Here is a 14,590-nt window from a genome sequence, read left to right as displayed (position 1 = left end):
GTTCACTTTTTTTCCCCCCCCCCCCCCGCTAACATTTATAGTGGACATAGCTAATTATGTTCTATGCCCCTATTACTTACTCATCAATGTGACATAAACATACTTTGATGTTGCAGTAAATGAAGCTTTTTGTACATAGCTTGCTATCAGCACCTTCCCTATTCTCCAATCACTTATTTAACCAGTCTGAAAAATTTTGTAATGAACACATATTAAAGCTACTGTCAGTATCTTTCAAGTTTCATTGACCACCAGTAACTCTTCTGTGGAAAACCATCATTTGCTCATTTACACCATAGATCTTCTATTCCTTTACAAAGTGTAAAGTCTTCTGTGCAATTTTACTTAGTAACAGAAACAATTTTGAGAAGATTGCTTGACGTTATAACACTTAGTGATAATTTAAGAGTTTAGAAATAGTGAAAATGAAACAATTAGGTAATAACATAAAATGTGTTGTTTTCCTGGCTACTTGTACTTAATTACATTCTATGATGGAGGTATTTCAGCTATATAATGCGAAATACAGCACAGTGCCTCAGATGAAATACATAAAAATTGAAAGAGGAAGACATAAACATAGAGGATTTATAAGATGTAAGGAAGCCTCTTGGCAGACCTCACATACTTATCACCCTGTTCCAGTGCAGTCCTCCTTGTGTACTTGACAGTGCCTTAGGAACCTATTTAGTCCAGTGATGTGGATGAAGCCAGCAGATCTGCTAAAAATAAACTCCAAATACTTCATATTATCTGTCCGTGCAATCAGGTTGCCCTGATTGCCAACCCCCAAGATTGTCTCTCTTTTCTGAGGGCTAACTGGAAAATGCATGTGTTAATTTCAAGTGACAGCATGCTGGCACAATACCATATTAGCTCTGAAATTATTGTGTGGGAATATATTTCAGGTTATTATCTAATAACATTGAAGTAAAATCAGTTGGATAATTATATTAAAATGACTTCAAATAAAAATAGTGAATGACAAGTTGGGGTAGACGTAATCGCTTTTTTACTGAAAGGCAGGCTACTAACCAAAGCAAGGCATGTCAACTCAGCAGAGTGAATGGAGAGTCAACAGAAGTAACAGCCTCCTCCAGAGAGCCATTTGTTCTCTATGTTCCAGATAGGCATCTCAGGAAAGCAGTAATTGCTGTTTGCCTCCCTTCAAGAAAGACTAGAGATGGAGTGATGTGCTTCGATTTGGCTAAATAAACTTAGGAAAAATACAAACACACCTGTGCACAGTAAGAAATCATACTGAAATGATTTTTTATAGGATTATAAAACAAGAAAAGTCCTATTGTAAACTGGAGGAACAGTTGCAGGATATAATTCTGCACAAATAAACCTGTAAGTTCTATAAAATTATAATAGCTTCCATAAATTAGTCTTCTATTTTGATTGTTAAGACTCCAGAAACATGTGTCCTGTATCTGGACTGAAGAAATGAGCATTTACTTTCAAGAAAATGAAATGGGAATTTTTGAAAGCAGTTCTTCTAATGTTAAAATAACAGAAAAACCTGCAAATTAAAAATAAAAGAAGGGAAAAAAGTATACTATGTTAATGTAATACCATTATGTTATCCCAGCCTTCTTGATCAGTTTAGTTTTCCCTTTCTTTGACTGTGGTGCCTTTGCTTAAATGGTAAATGTGTCTCTAGAAAACCAACAGAAGAAGACAAGCTGTACTGGTGCAAGCCAAGGGCCTAGTATTTGGATTCCAAAAGTCGCCAAAAGCAGATCAAATGGCAAAATATATATATACAAGTTGGGCTAATACACCTACAGACTCCATTAATTTTCAGGTAGGGGAATTTTTTGAGCATCATGTGTTTTGTCTATTTAATAATTTCTGATGGGTTTCTTCCTGTAAGAACTGGATGAGTTCATGTCCAGCCACACCTCGAATTCAAATCAACTTCCCACAGCCATAAAATAATTTGTGAGAGTTTCTCTGCTCTATCATGCATTGTTTAAATCACCTCCTAAAACCTGACTCCCACTGTTGATGTCCCCTAGCTCTTGTCACACATACTTCCCTTACCCCTGCACAACAGGCTCATTTTCCACTTACAGGCAGTACAGCGAAGAAATGACATGCAGAAAGCATGAAATTCCTAAATCCTCAGTTCACAGAGTCTATAGGTGGGTAGTAGTATGGACTACCACTACTATAGTGAGCTCAATGATAACTCTTAATGGGGCTATCATTCCTTTTCATATTGCATTCCCAACCTGCTTTCGCCATACTCATGTCTAACTTTTTTTTTCGTTACGTAACAAACAACTTAGAAGATTGATCCCAAAGTTAAAAAAAAAAAAAAACACCCCACAACTCAAAATCAAATTGGCAGAAGTCTGTCACTTTAGGCAGCTGAGCTAGAAATCATTTACAGGATGGTGTGGACAACAAAGCCTGCACTTAACAGGAGCAATCGCTCTAGTAAGGCAGAGATGTATGACTAGGGGTTGCAGTGCATTACAGTGTTTACTCCCACTCATTATCCTATGTACCATGGAGAAAATATACAGAAATAAATACCAGCATTTACACTGACTTTGCTACATTCCAGATCAGACTTCTGATACTTATTTTTGAAACATCACACCATGTATTCTAACTCAGAGTGAAGGTCAGCATGCTAGCACCCATACCTAAACACACAGTAGCTGGCTTTTTTCTTTTAATTCTAATTCTGCTTCAAGTTGCATTGTTTATCTTGGATATTAACATTTCTGTTAAAAAACGCCCCGACACCACAAACCTTTCACATTGCTCTAATAGGCTAGTTAATGGCAGTCCCAGGCTGTAAAAATCCTGCCAAACGGCTCCTACAGTATTCTGTGGGCAATGTGGTCCTAAAGTTGGTGTGATAAACTAATTGATATAATAAAGTAACACAACTTCCTGCCTTTGTTTTTATCCCTGCTATATCATGGTTAAAATCAAGTGTAGTTCAGTGAAGAGATCTTTATTTTATAAACAATGCCTTTTTAGAATCACGACATTGAGTTTCTTTTTACGCATTTCCCTTTAATCTGTGAAATAATGGGGTGATACAATGGAAAGTGACAGATGATCAAATTGGCTAGAAAGCTCCTAATACAGAGTCTCTATTCTGGTTTTAAAGACTACATTGCCTAAATGGCTGAAATGCAATGCTCAGATGAGATTTACAGTTCTCTGTAAAACTGAAGAACAGATTAAATTTGAATAATTAATTTTAATGTTTTCATTTATTTTCTTGTGCATTAAAGTTTAACTTGCTTATATCTTTTAATGCAAGAAATTAAATCTAATTCTCACCATTCAGTTCTTGTTTTAGTCAAAATGAAATGGAAAGGCTCATGCAATGTGGTAGGACTGCAGTGTAAATTGATTAGCCACGATTTCCACCTTCCAAGTCAGCTTCCATAATAGATGACAGACTTCTTTAAATCACAGAGTGAGATGCTTCTCAACATGACAACTTTTATTTCCAGTTGCTCCATTTTTTCCCAGAATGCTGTTATTCCATTTGAAGTTTGACTTTTCAGAGGGTCAAAAATTACAACACTGTGGTCCTTCGTTACCTATCCTCTCTTGCCCTGATAGCTGGTGTACATATTGTTTCATTGGAATTAAAATGACATAACTTTTAATGACATTTTAGTGTAAGAGTGGAATGCAATCAGAAAATTTAAAAAAATTACAGTAGAAAAATGAGAAAGTTTGCACCCTCCCAATATGCATCTGCAGAGATATAAAGTAACACAGACATGAAAAATTCTCAAAAGACCCTTCTTCATGCTCTTGTGTTTTATTTATGATGTATATTTTAAATGGAAAAATGTTGTAGAATTTAAAAAAGTTATTTTGGTTATATAGAGAGAGTCAGATTGCCTTAGCAACACAAAATTACATACAGTAGGAAGGGGAATAAAGAGAAGACAGGAAACCATGTTAAAACTCTCTGATAATAACCACCAAGTAACTCTTAAATTCTCATAAAAGATTTAATTTTTAATATCAAAAGACTTGCTAGGACTATGAATTATTGCTGTGAACCTTGGAATGCAAGACTTCTAAGCTCCTCTGAAATAAAAACAACCCCTCTGATGTATTTCAGAACACAAAGCAAATCCTACTGTGGTCCTGCAATTTTTATCGATGTACATTTGGGGGAAGTAAAAGAATAAACAGTTTGGTGGCAGACGCTGTGAAAATTGGTCAACCACTAATAACTAAGCTGGCAGCTGTTTTAAAGCAGCTCTGAGCTTTAGTCTGGGTAAAGCAGTCCTCCCAGTGGAGACAGATCTGTGGGCAGAAAACAGGAAAGCTTGTGTATGGAGCAAAATGAATGTATCATTTGTTCGTTAGTCACCAGGCACTTTGCTACTCATGGTCAAGCTATCACTCACATTAGCTCATTTGGAGTTGGCCTACATTCTCCTAATGTGTGATCCATCATTGTTGTGATGTCCACATGCCTTGATTGAGGTTCACCCCATTCATTGTGCATGTCTTAGCATGTCATGCCTATTTATATTTGGAGGAAACCCTAATATTTCCAGAGATCCTGTTGAAGTGGATGAAGAACCTTCACAGGCTCAATGAGAGACACTGAAAACAACATGACTTCCATCTGTGGTGGACTTGTGTGCTGTGCAACATGCAACTGCTGTGCTCTCAGGCCCTCATTCAGTTTGGAGGCATTTATGCTTTGCCAATTCAGCTGGTCACTGAGTTTTATAGTCTCAGCATTGCCAGCTAAGTTAGCTACTGAGTCAATAAACCATCTTCTAAAAATCTCTTTTTCTCTGGCTCCATGCACCAGCATCAAATGAGGATGTCTGGTACTTCAAAAAAGTAAGTATTAGGTACTCCTCTAACATGCTGAACGTTCAGGGTGCTCAGCTTTATGTAGCAAAACACAAAACTGAATCCACAGTATTTGTGTAACTGGTATATACCAGTGGTGTTTTGAGTTCACTGTAACTGAAGAACAAATAGAGGAACATGTAAAAGTAAAGTCAATAAAAATGAATTCAGATAAAGGAATATACAGTGAGGGTCTGTTCCTCCATTTATAAATACTGTATCATGCCTTTCTATCATTTCTGATGTTGCCAAAGGGAGGTCATTAACCATCTTCAATAAGGCCTTTAAAAACTATTCTGACAGTTTTCTTCTTAATACTTCTTAGCTGAAAAATGTATTGGTGTGTTATATTTGTGATTACCTCGTAACAGAGGTGGCCCATTAAGATAGGTCTGAATACCTTACTTTTGCCTTTAGAAATAACAGATCTGTGTTTTTTACAGAGGTGTTTTCCTTTTACAGGCTATATATGGAATCCGCTTGTAATTGTGAAAATATTTTTCTGCTTAATTATTCAACAAAAAAAGGCTGGGTTTAAATAGGATTAATATATCTTGTGGTTAATTAAACATGAAGCTTCTAAGGAGATCACTTCAACAACAAAAGCAATTAAGACTTGGTTATGTAGAGGACATAATTAGGAAGGAAGTTTTTGTAATCCCAAGGACTAACATTTAAAGCAGGCATTCCTTTAAAATAACCTATTATCTGACTTGTTTCAGAGAAAACTATGCTGTGTGAGCACAAGTACTGTCAGATATTGTTTTCAGCTCTGCGCTGATGTCAAAGATGAATTATAGATTAAAAATCATGGCTCCATTCTGAGAAAATTTGCCCCAATTTCTATCGTTATGCCTGCTGAGCAAGTTGCAGGTCCTGTGAGTAGAACACAGACACAAGCCCAAAATCAGTGAGCAAATTCCGATGAGAGCCTGTTCTGACACTCTATATTACAAGCCCCATGGTACTCTTGAACAAGACCCAGATAATTGAAGAAATGTTTAGTTGCAGTATTTTTGTGTCTACTGTGATTTCCCTTTTAAATTCTCCTCTCTTTCTAACCTTTATGCTAAGATTTCTCTCTTATGTCATGTTTTCTGACAGGGAAGCTGCTCTTGCGTTGCTTGAGGATCGAGCACGATAAATGTTATTAAGCAGAGTGGAAAGAGGGTCTTGTACAATACATTGCTATATAGACACACCTGAGTTAACATGGAAACTAAAACCCAAAAAGCCAAGCTATTAAGTATTCTGCTGAGACCAACACTAAACTATGATTGGGATGTTACTGGGATAAAAGTACATGATGAAACCAATGAAAAGGCTAAGATTCAGAAACAGCAAGAGAAATGTGCCTATCTACTTCATGTGGTGCCTTACCATGCTGAGATGGGATTGTTACATTTTTCTGCTTACTGCAAGGTAAATGTCAGCCTGGCTAAGCATGTTTACCCCTGCCTCTGAAGAAGGCTGCAAGGTAATTTGTTGCCTTGTAATTTAGATTAATTTGAGGTTCCTTTGCCACCACCACTACTTCTTTGTGTTTGTCTCTTAATTTCATTATTTATTATGCAAAAAAGATATGATCTCTGTTCATCATGTGCCAAGCTAGGAACCAATCTGGTTTTATCTACTTTATGTAGGGAAGAGGTTATGAAAATGAATAGCAGATTTAGAACACGTGTTCTGAAGTCAACCAGAATCTCTTAATACAGTTTCACTGTGCTTTTAAAGTAGCATAAAGACTAAAATCATATGAATGCAAAACTGAGATTCCTATTCCATGAAGAATAGCTTTCTAAGACCTTTGTAAATTTTACTCATAACTTCTTGACAGATAAATGAAGAAAATATAAGTGTCTTGCTTATTCATGAAGTATCATTTGGGAACAAACATGCAGTGCTAATAAGAACAGCACAGTCCAGTTAATAAAGCACCAAGCTATCAGAAAACTAGATCCAGTTTCATTCTTTTTTTTTTTTTTTGTTTTCATCCTGCACTCGCTTTTGTCTCATCTATTTTTATATCAGGTATTTTTTGATGCTTAAGGATACTTGACCTTGTCAAGGTCACTTCATTTCTCTCCTTCATTTGTATTTTCTTTGTCATTCTTTTGTCTTGTCGAGACTGAAAGTATTGTGGGGCAAAAACTGTGTTCAATTCTGCTTGAGTCTAAAACTTAATACAGATGTAGCTTTGAAAACAATGAACATTTTTATTAGGACAGAGTGGATGGTTATGCTACTTTGAAACACTGCCACAGAAGAAGAAGGAACAAAGAAGAAATACATTTACATCCTTTCCTTCTGAATTCCTATCTAGTCAATTTTGTAGCCATTTTGTTATTTTAAGAGAGGGCAAGGAAAATGTGGTGTTTCACGAATAGAGACAGAACGTTATTTCAAATCAGTGGAAAGGATAGCTAGGTAAAACAGGCAGGAATTTAAACCAGTGAAAAACTAGGATCTTTCCACTAAAATTTAATGTATGCCATTTTCAGAAGGTGCTGCTATTGGCATCAAATAAGAGCAAAATTTCCATTGTAAATATCCAGTAACAAAGAATACTTCAGACTCAAATCCCATGTACATCAAGGTTCAGAACAACCAGAGAGTTTTTTCTTACACTCCCAGATTTTGTAAAAGCAAGATCAAAACTGTTATTGTAATAGGAAATGGGTCATTATTCAATTTAACTTTCATCTGCAGGGGAGTGATACACAGAGAAAAAACTGCAAGTCTGTCAGGGTACTGACAGTATTCTTTTGCAATGCCACAGAGCTAGAGACGTTTATGGAACTTCTCAAGTAATTTTTGTTAGTGATGGTGAATTTTTTGTCTTTCAGAGGCTCTGGAATACAAGTTAACCCCTCATTTTTGAGTAGGGAATATAGTTCACTAAACAGAGTAGGATTTTTTGCAATGAAACATTTTTTTCCTATAAAATCTTAACCATAATTAATTTATAGTTCAGATGAGCTCTTTGCTTTGTACCTGTTTATGAAGGTGTTGTCATACAAATTTTATTCTAGGAAATAATCATGCTGTATCTATTTGTTGCCTATTTCCTGGACACCTTGCAACAAAGAGCTTCTGTACTCTGCCTCTCCTTCTAACTATCTCCTTATATTTGGAGAGAGTAAAATCAACGATTCTACTAAGGCTCTAGACTTTGCTACCTAAATGACAAAATACAACCTAAATGCAGCATTGAAAAGGTAAAATAAACTAAGATTTTATGCTGCCTTATTTAATTTCAAGGCTTAAATTCAATTACTACTATAAACATTTCCATAAAATGAATTGCAGAAGGAAGCTTTGCAAAGTCAAAAACAATTTAGGAAGGGCAATGTTGAAATGCACAATTTAGTAACATTATTAATGTGAATAATGCATTTGCTTCAAAATTATTTGGGGGAAAAACTGGACTAGAGAATGACCTCTGGAATGGCCATCAAATATTTGCTGGCAGGCAACTGCAACTAGGAAATCAAAGCATATCTCTTCATTTCTCTAAGCTATGTGTTTGTTAGTAGTGTTAAAAAAAGCATTGGCAACATAAGGAGAAATGAGTTTAAAAAAAAAAAAAAGAAAAAGAAAGAAAAAAAACTTTTCTGTTCATCTTCAGCTACACGCTGTCCTAAAAGCAAACAGTGGTTATCTAGTTGCAAACTTAAGTCCATGGTTTATTGTCAAGTGAAGAAGCCCTGTTGGGCATTCTAGCTTAGGCAGTGCAAAGCACATAAATTCAAGAGTGTGCAATTTGCAAGTGAGAATCTCTCATTGCCTGCTTTTGTCTTTGATTAAATCACTCAGAACTAGTTGTCCATTACTACCTTATTCTACCACTGGCAGCTTTTCATAGAGAAATTTATGTATAGCAAAATTTCTGGCAAAGCATGGGAAAGATGCATATTAACGACTTAGTCACAGCCTGCCTAGTAATGTTCTGCATCCTGTGAACTATCAGACTGTGCTAACAGAGTATTATTCTTTGAAGCTCCTTATCAAGGTAAGCAGAAGACCAAGGAGATGCCGAAGATGAGTGTCGAAGTTAAGTCCTTAGATGACAGATGACTTGCCAAGAACCAGAAGAAGGAGATGTCCTTCTTTTAGAAGACAAAAAAATTATTTATCTTCTAAAGTTTATCTTCTAAAAATTTAGAAGATAAAAAAAAGATAAAATTACCAATATTGGCTATAAATATCTTTCAGTATCCCAGTGAAAAGTATGGCACAAAGGTTGATCTCTTCACAACTTGTCTTTTGCCATCTGAAATCTGAGAACTCATTCTTCTGCTTGTGAGAAATTATAATTAAAAAACTGTACCAACTTTGCATGTGAAGAATGAGAGAGACCTTTTGTTGGTGTTCATATAAAGGACATTGATTCTTTTTCTAATATCTTGCCGATGGTTGTGGTTTATTTAAGCCGAACAGAAAGATACATGTCCTTTGTTTATGTGTTATAATTAAGCTTACATTTCCACAGAATACTGTATCTTTGAAAGACCAGTCACAACATGCTGCTTAGCAGCCCAAGCCTTCTAAAAGTCATGTTATTTCCTTATTATGTTAATTACTAGATTGGTCTTAAACCAACATTTTATCCTGTCCCAATTTTGGGTCTTTCAACTCCTTGTTTAATTAAGATGTTGTTAAGTATTTTCTTTTTTTCCATCGTGTGGGTGTTACAATGAAGTATTTAAGCTAGTGGCCAGACAGAAACCACTTATTTGGCTACTTTAACCATTATTAGTATTAATGCTTGCTTTGCTAACAACACAATTCAGAAGAGAAATAAACAATCCACACAATTTTCTCCTTATGAGTTTTCAGCATTTAGTAAGTGCTACAGTATAGTAATTTCCTATCTAGCGAGCCTGTGCAGAATTCATTACAGATAAACAGGTAAATACGACAAAAAAAGGGAGAAAGAGGCAGGTGCAATAATAGATGAGTAGCAAATAGCACATGAGAGCCAAGAAACAACATTCCTTTTTTTTAGTGACAGAATGAACACCAACATTAAAATAAGCTCAGCTAAACAATACTAGATGAAAAATAATGTTCTCTTTCCATATTAAAAGGGACTTTAATAATTCAAAATTCACCTTCTAGTTTAAGCTAATTGTCTATCTCTCTCTGTGGCTAACAGAGTAAAGGCATATCTTCAGGGTGATTCATAACAGGAAACTTCAGTTAATTACTTAGGGTAGGATGAATTATTCCCTGATAGTGCTGTCCTCTTTCCATTGACTATGGAAAGAGCCTACGCAACTACAAGTACATATTCTAAGGTACATATAAATTGCATATGTATATTTTATATATAGAATCTGTAAAATTGAATTTTGCTGTAGTTTAGTCCCTTTGCATCAGATTATATAGCGAATAACTTGAAATGTGAAAAAGGTCGGGGTTGTCTCTCTAGGTTCTTGTTAGCTGTGCCCTGCATGAGGCTGCTGGAGCTGACATAGTATTAGGCTTGGTTACCCTTTTTTGCCTTTTAATCCTCTTTTACTTTAGTATGTTGACTATTTCAGATGACTTGTGCTGGTGGTGCAAAGCACAATACGTACCACTGTCAAGTTTTGTAAATACTGGAGAAATGTAGCACAAAGTACTTCCTGTAAGAGTTTTTTGTAAGAAAAAACTGAGTAGAAGCTGGGTCTGGTTTAGCCTTTAAATAAAACCCCTTTCATTTGATGACTTACAATCTTAAACACTGTAAATAAATGCTAGATCATGAAGATAAGTAGATCCTACATATACATAACAAAAAGTGAATGAATACTTGCAACACAATTTTGCCTTTGTTTTCAAACAAGAGACTGTGATGTAAAAAGGAGAATTATGTATTAAGCTGAAAGAATAAGACAGTTGCAGCAGTGAGACAATTGTTTTGTAATGGTGTTGATAAAAAATTTCAGTAACATTCTCTAGTACTGGTTAGGTTGGAAGGAAAATACCCAACCTAAATGTACTATACTCCTGGTGATCACATCTGAGAAACGTGTAGGTATATACATACCAGTTGCTTTGTCAGTCTTCAAACAATCTGCTATCTTTATCAGCAACTGTTTTTTCCTGAATAGTGCTTAGCTGATGCTATCATGTGCAATCAGCAAGAGAAACATTAGACTAAGACATTGCTTGTGGCTTCACTCTACTGTTTAAGGGAGGGATGATTTTCCTAAATCAGCTAAGCTCAATGGTGCCTATATAAAAAAAGGTGGATAAACTGTATGAGGTTTATCACTCGTGCTCATCAAGCTGCTGACCCTTCCACTAACTCTGCAGCAAAATATAAGCTAAGCAACCAGACAAAAGTCATTTTTGCAGTGAATAAGATGTTTTAAAGTTTCAAGTACAACTAGAAACATAAAGATACTGCAGTGCTGCTGGTGACCTGAAGATAATATGGGGATATAAAAGAAACCTCATCAGGCTTCCAAGATGGGCATCCTTCTCATCCAACTGTGCTCTGCAGAGATACAGGCCTTCAAAAAACTCAGCATATCACCAGTTTTAAGATTAAATACTACCAATACCCATGTATAATTAGGAATTTGGAACTAGGATGACATACAAAATTTATGCAAAGTAGATGGTTGAGGGGGAGAAGAAAGCTGCAGTTGTTTGGAGACACCAAATGAACTGAGATGTCTCAGTTCTGTCGCATATTTCAGAGGACGGTAGATCAGAGAAACAGCATCAGAGAAATTACCTGCGGAAGCACCAAAGGACAAATGGTCAAAGGCATTCAAGTGCAAGGTGTTGCTGTCCTTCTTAGGCAGTGAGAGAGTGTGAAATAATACAATGACAGATATGGCATCTGCCCATCTAGCAGAAATAAAGAAATATTTTAAAATGATAAAACTTAAATAACAGTAAATAGAGAAAAGGGAGTTAAAGCCACTGTCCTGATTTCATAATTTACAACTGACAGGACAAAGGGTAATGGGTTTAAATTGAAAGTGGGGAGATTTAGATTGAATATCAGGAACAAATTCTCCACGGAGAGGGTGGTGAGGCAGTGGCACAGGTTGCCCAGAGAAGCTGTGGATGCCCCATCCCTGGAAGTGTTCAAGGCCAGGCTGGATGAGGCTTTGAGCAACCTGGTCTAGTGGAAGGTGTTCCTGCCCATGGCAGGGGGGTTGGAACTAGATGGTCTTTAAGGTCCCTTCCAACCCAAACCCTTCTATGATTCTGTGATTCTAAAATCCAGTGGGAATGGATTTTGAGGAAAATGTTCTTTTGAATTATAGTGTCAGCTAGGAAAATGAGATACAGAATGATGAAATTCTGTTTACAAAAGCAGTCACCAAGCATCTGAAAGATCAGTAGGAATCATTTCAATAATCTTACAGCCAAAGTACCTCATTTTGCACATAAGCTAAGAAGTACTTTAAAACTTCCTTTGATGTCAAATACCTGAAGAAATGAGTAGTGGGGTGACTGGATGGAATGACAGTTTTGAACTGTGTCCAGGAGGAGCAGAAGCACGCTCCAAACTGGCAAAGCAGTCTGATCACAGCACTTCAGCAAGAAATCCTGGGAAAAGCCTGTGAACAGGTTCAAGATAGCAAATGATGCTGACAAGCAAATCAAAGTAATGTGGGAAAGGTGCTGCCTTGAAGGAAAGTGATGTTTATGCTTTTCTTTCCTTTCTCAGTAATTTAGCTGAAATGATTTACCTTGCTTGGTTTATGCGTAATTATGGGAAGCAAACTATTATTTTCATTTTTTAATTTCACTTCCCCACCTCCCCTCAGGTGTCTAATTTTACTGTTATTCGGATAATTTCACAGACGTGCCTCTAAAAAGAAGGGAATCCCTAAAGAAAAGTATTTGGAAGCAGAGAGAGTTACTGGAACTGATTATTTGCATTAGATTTGGTACAAAATCTGAACAGTGACATTGTTCTGTATCACCAAACTGCATAGATTTCAACTGTGATGAGTACAGAGACACTGAAGAGGCTGGTTACCTAAGCTAATGGAAGTTCCTGTGGTATGGATGAGGCCAGCTAACTGAAATGGCTTCTGCAGCATCATCTTTAAAGGAACAGCAAGAGTGCCCTTGAGCAACTATGTCGGCGTATTCAGACCCAAATTTTGCCTAAACCGGAAAAGTCTGATTGTGGTCATCTAATCTCAATAACTTCTCCCCCACATCATAAAATTACTTTCTTCCATTTCTAATGATGGTATTTGGTGTAAATGAGTGTTGTGTGAGAAACCTGGAGATCATAAATGAGTAGAGTCTGAATCACAGCAGATTTTCAAACATTTAGCACCAATAAGGTATTATTCTTGAACCTGAAAATGCACAGTCTGTGCGCAGAGCCACATAATACATCACATATCTGCCCTTTGGAGCTAAATTACGCACATAGCAAACCATAACATGTTCACACAAAGAATATATTAATGGCTGCATTTTTAAATACATACAAGTTTCAGCATTTTCCTTTTTGAAAGAAAAACAAATAAAACAACTCCAGCTCATGACAGAGAAGGATTTATCTCTAGACTTCAACCAAAAGTGCTGTGAACCACCCGTAAGTAGCAAGTAAACTTTGTGAGCATGATGCAAACATCACCTCTCAGCAACCTTTATCACAGCAGGTGCTGTGAGATATGTGTCAGCACACAAGGTTTTAAACAAAGGAACAGTTGACAGCAATGGCGTTTGGGCATGGATCCCCCAGAATAACTGCAAGTCAGAATAGGTCTGTTCAAGTCATCCACATACTACAACAATGATTTTTAAAGGCAGTCAGTAGGCTTTTATCCAATTTTATAGGTCTTCTAGTGAAAATTATGACATAGACCAAATAAGGCATATGGAGAAAATTCAAACAGCATGGAAAGTTAACACTGTGAAATATCACATTGGTAGGCCAGCTACTTTAGCGAAAACCAGAAATGTATGTCTTTAAGCCTTTTTTAGGATACCATGGAATTGCTATTGAAATCACTCCTTGTAATATGTAATTCCTGAGGGAATAGGACATAAAAAATAAGTTTGCTTTCACATGCTTTTTCTTATCAATGTGTTTTGACTAAACTCTGTGAAAGCAGCATGACAATAAAATTGCAGTCAGTGTGTTATAAGGTTACAATACAATAGTCTGCGTTTTAAAGAAAAAAAAAGCAAGGAGAACAACAATGAATGCATGAATTTAAATGACAGGCATGTATTTCTTACAGAATCGTTACCTAGACTTGAAGCATGTGAGCCCTTCTTTAGTCGTGGACTGAATTCAAAACAATCAGCCTGTAGCAGAATTTACTGACCAGTCTAAGCACTGAAAAAAGAAATGGGTTTAATGCCACCCGGAGTTTTTTGGTTGTGGTGGTTCTTTTTGTTCATTTGTTTGTTTTCTAGAAAAGAAATCTTCTCATACTCTTTGGAAAAATATCATAAGTATACTGACTTTCAGGAAAGGTCATATTCCTATGTAGTTACTGAACTCATATCATAGCTGTATGACAAATTAAATAAAAGATTGTCATCCTTCAGAACTTTCTTTTGACCAGTTAAAAACGTGTTTCTTGACACTTCAAGGACTTGCAGAGCCTGTACACATGGTCAGATGCAATGTGCAGGTTCAGGTACGTTCAAGTATAGCAAGACTTCAAGCAGGAAAGTTTTAGAATATAAGACTTAAATCTGCAGCCCCTTGCCATCTGTAGTTAATTAAAAATCCACTGTC

At 36.3% G+C, this 14,590-nt stretch overlaps 1 protein-coding gene across 1 annotated transcript in view; it reads right to left on the bottom strand.

Moving 5' to 3' along the window:
• EDIL3 (EGF-like repeats and discoidin I-like domains 3) overlaps positions 1-14,590 on the bottom strand; it is a gene marked incomplete at its 5' end in the record, with an annotated part of 53,824 nt that overhangs the window by 31,025 nt on the left and 8,209 nt on the right. The window lies entirely within an intron of this gene.

The sequence above is a fragment of the Eurypyga helias genome, unplaced genomic scaffold (genome assembly GCF_000690775.1).
Source record: "Eurypyga helias isolate BGI_N326 unplaced genomic scaffold, ASM69077v1 scaffold11888, whole genome shotgun sequence".
Taxonomy (NCBI): Eukaryota; Metazoa; Chordata; class Aves; order Eurypygiformes; family Eurypygidae; genus Eurypyga; species Eurypyga helias.
Note: the sequence above shows the minus strand (reverse complement) of the source record. Positions and strands in the feature narration are given on the sequence as shown.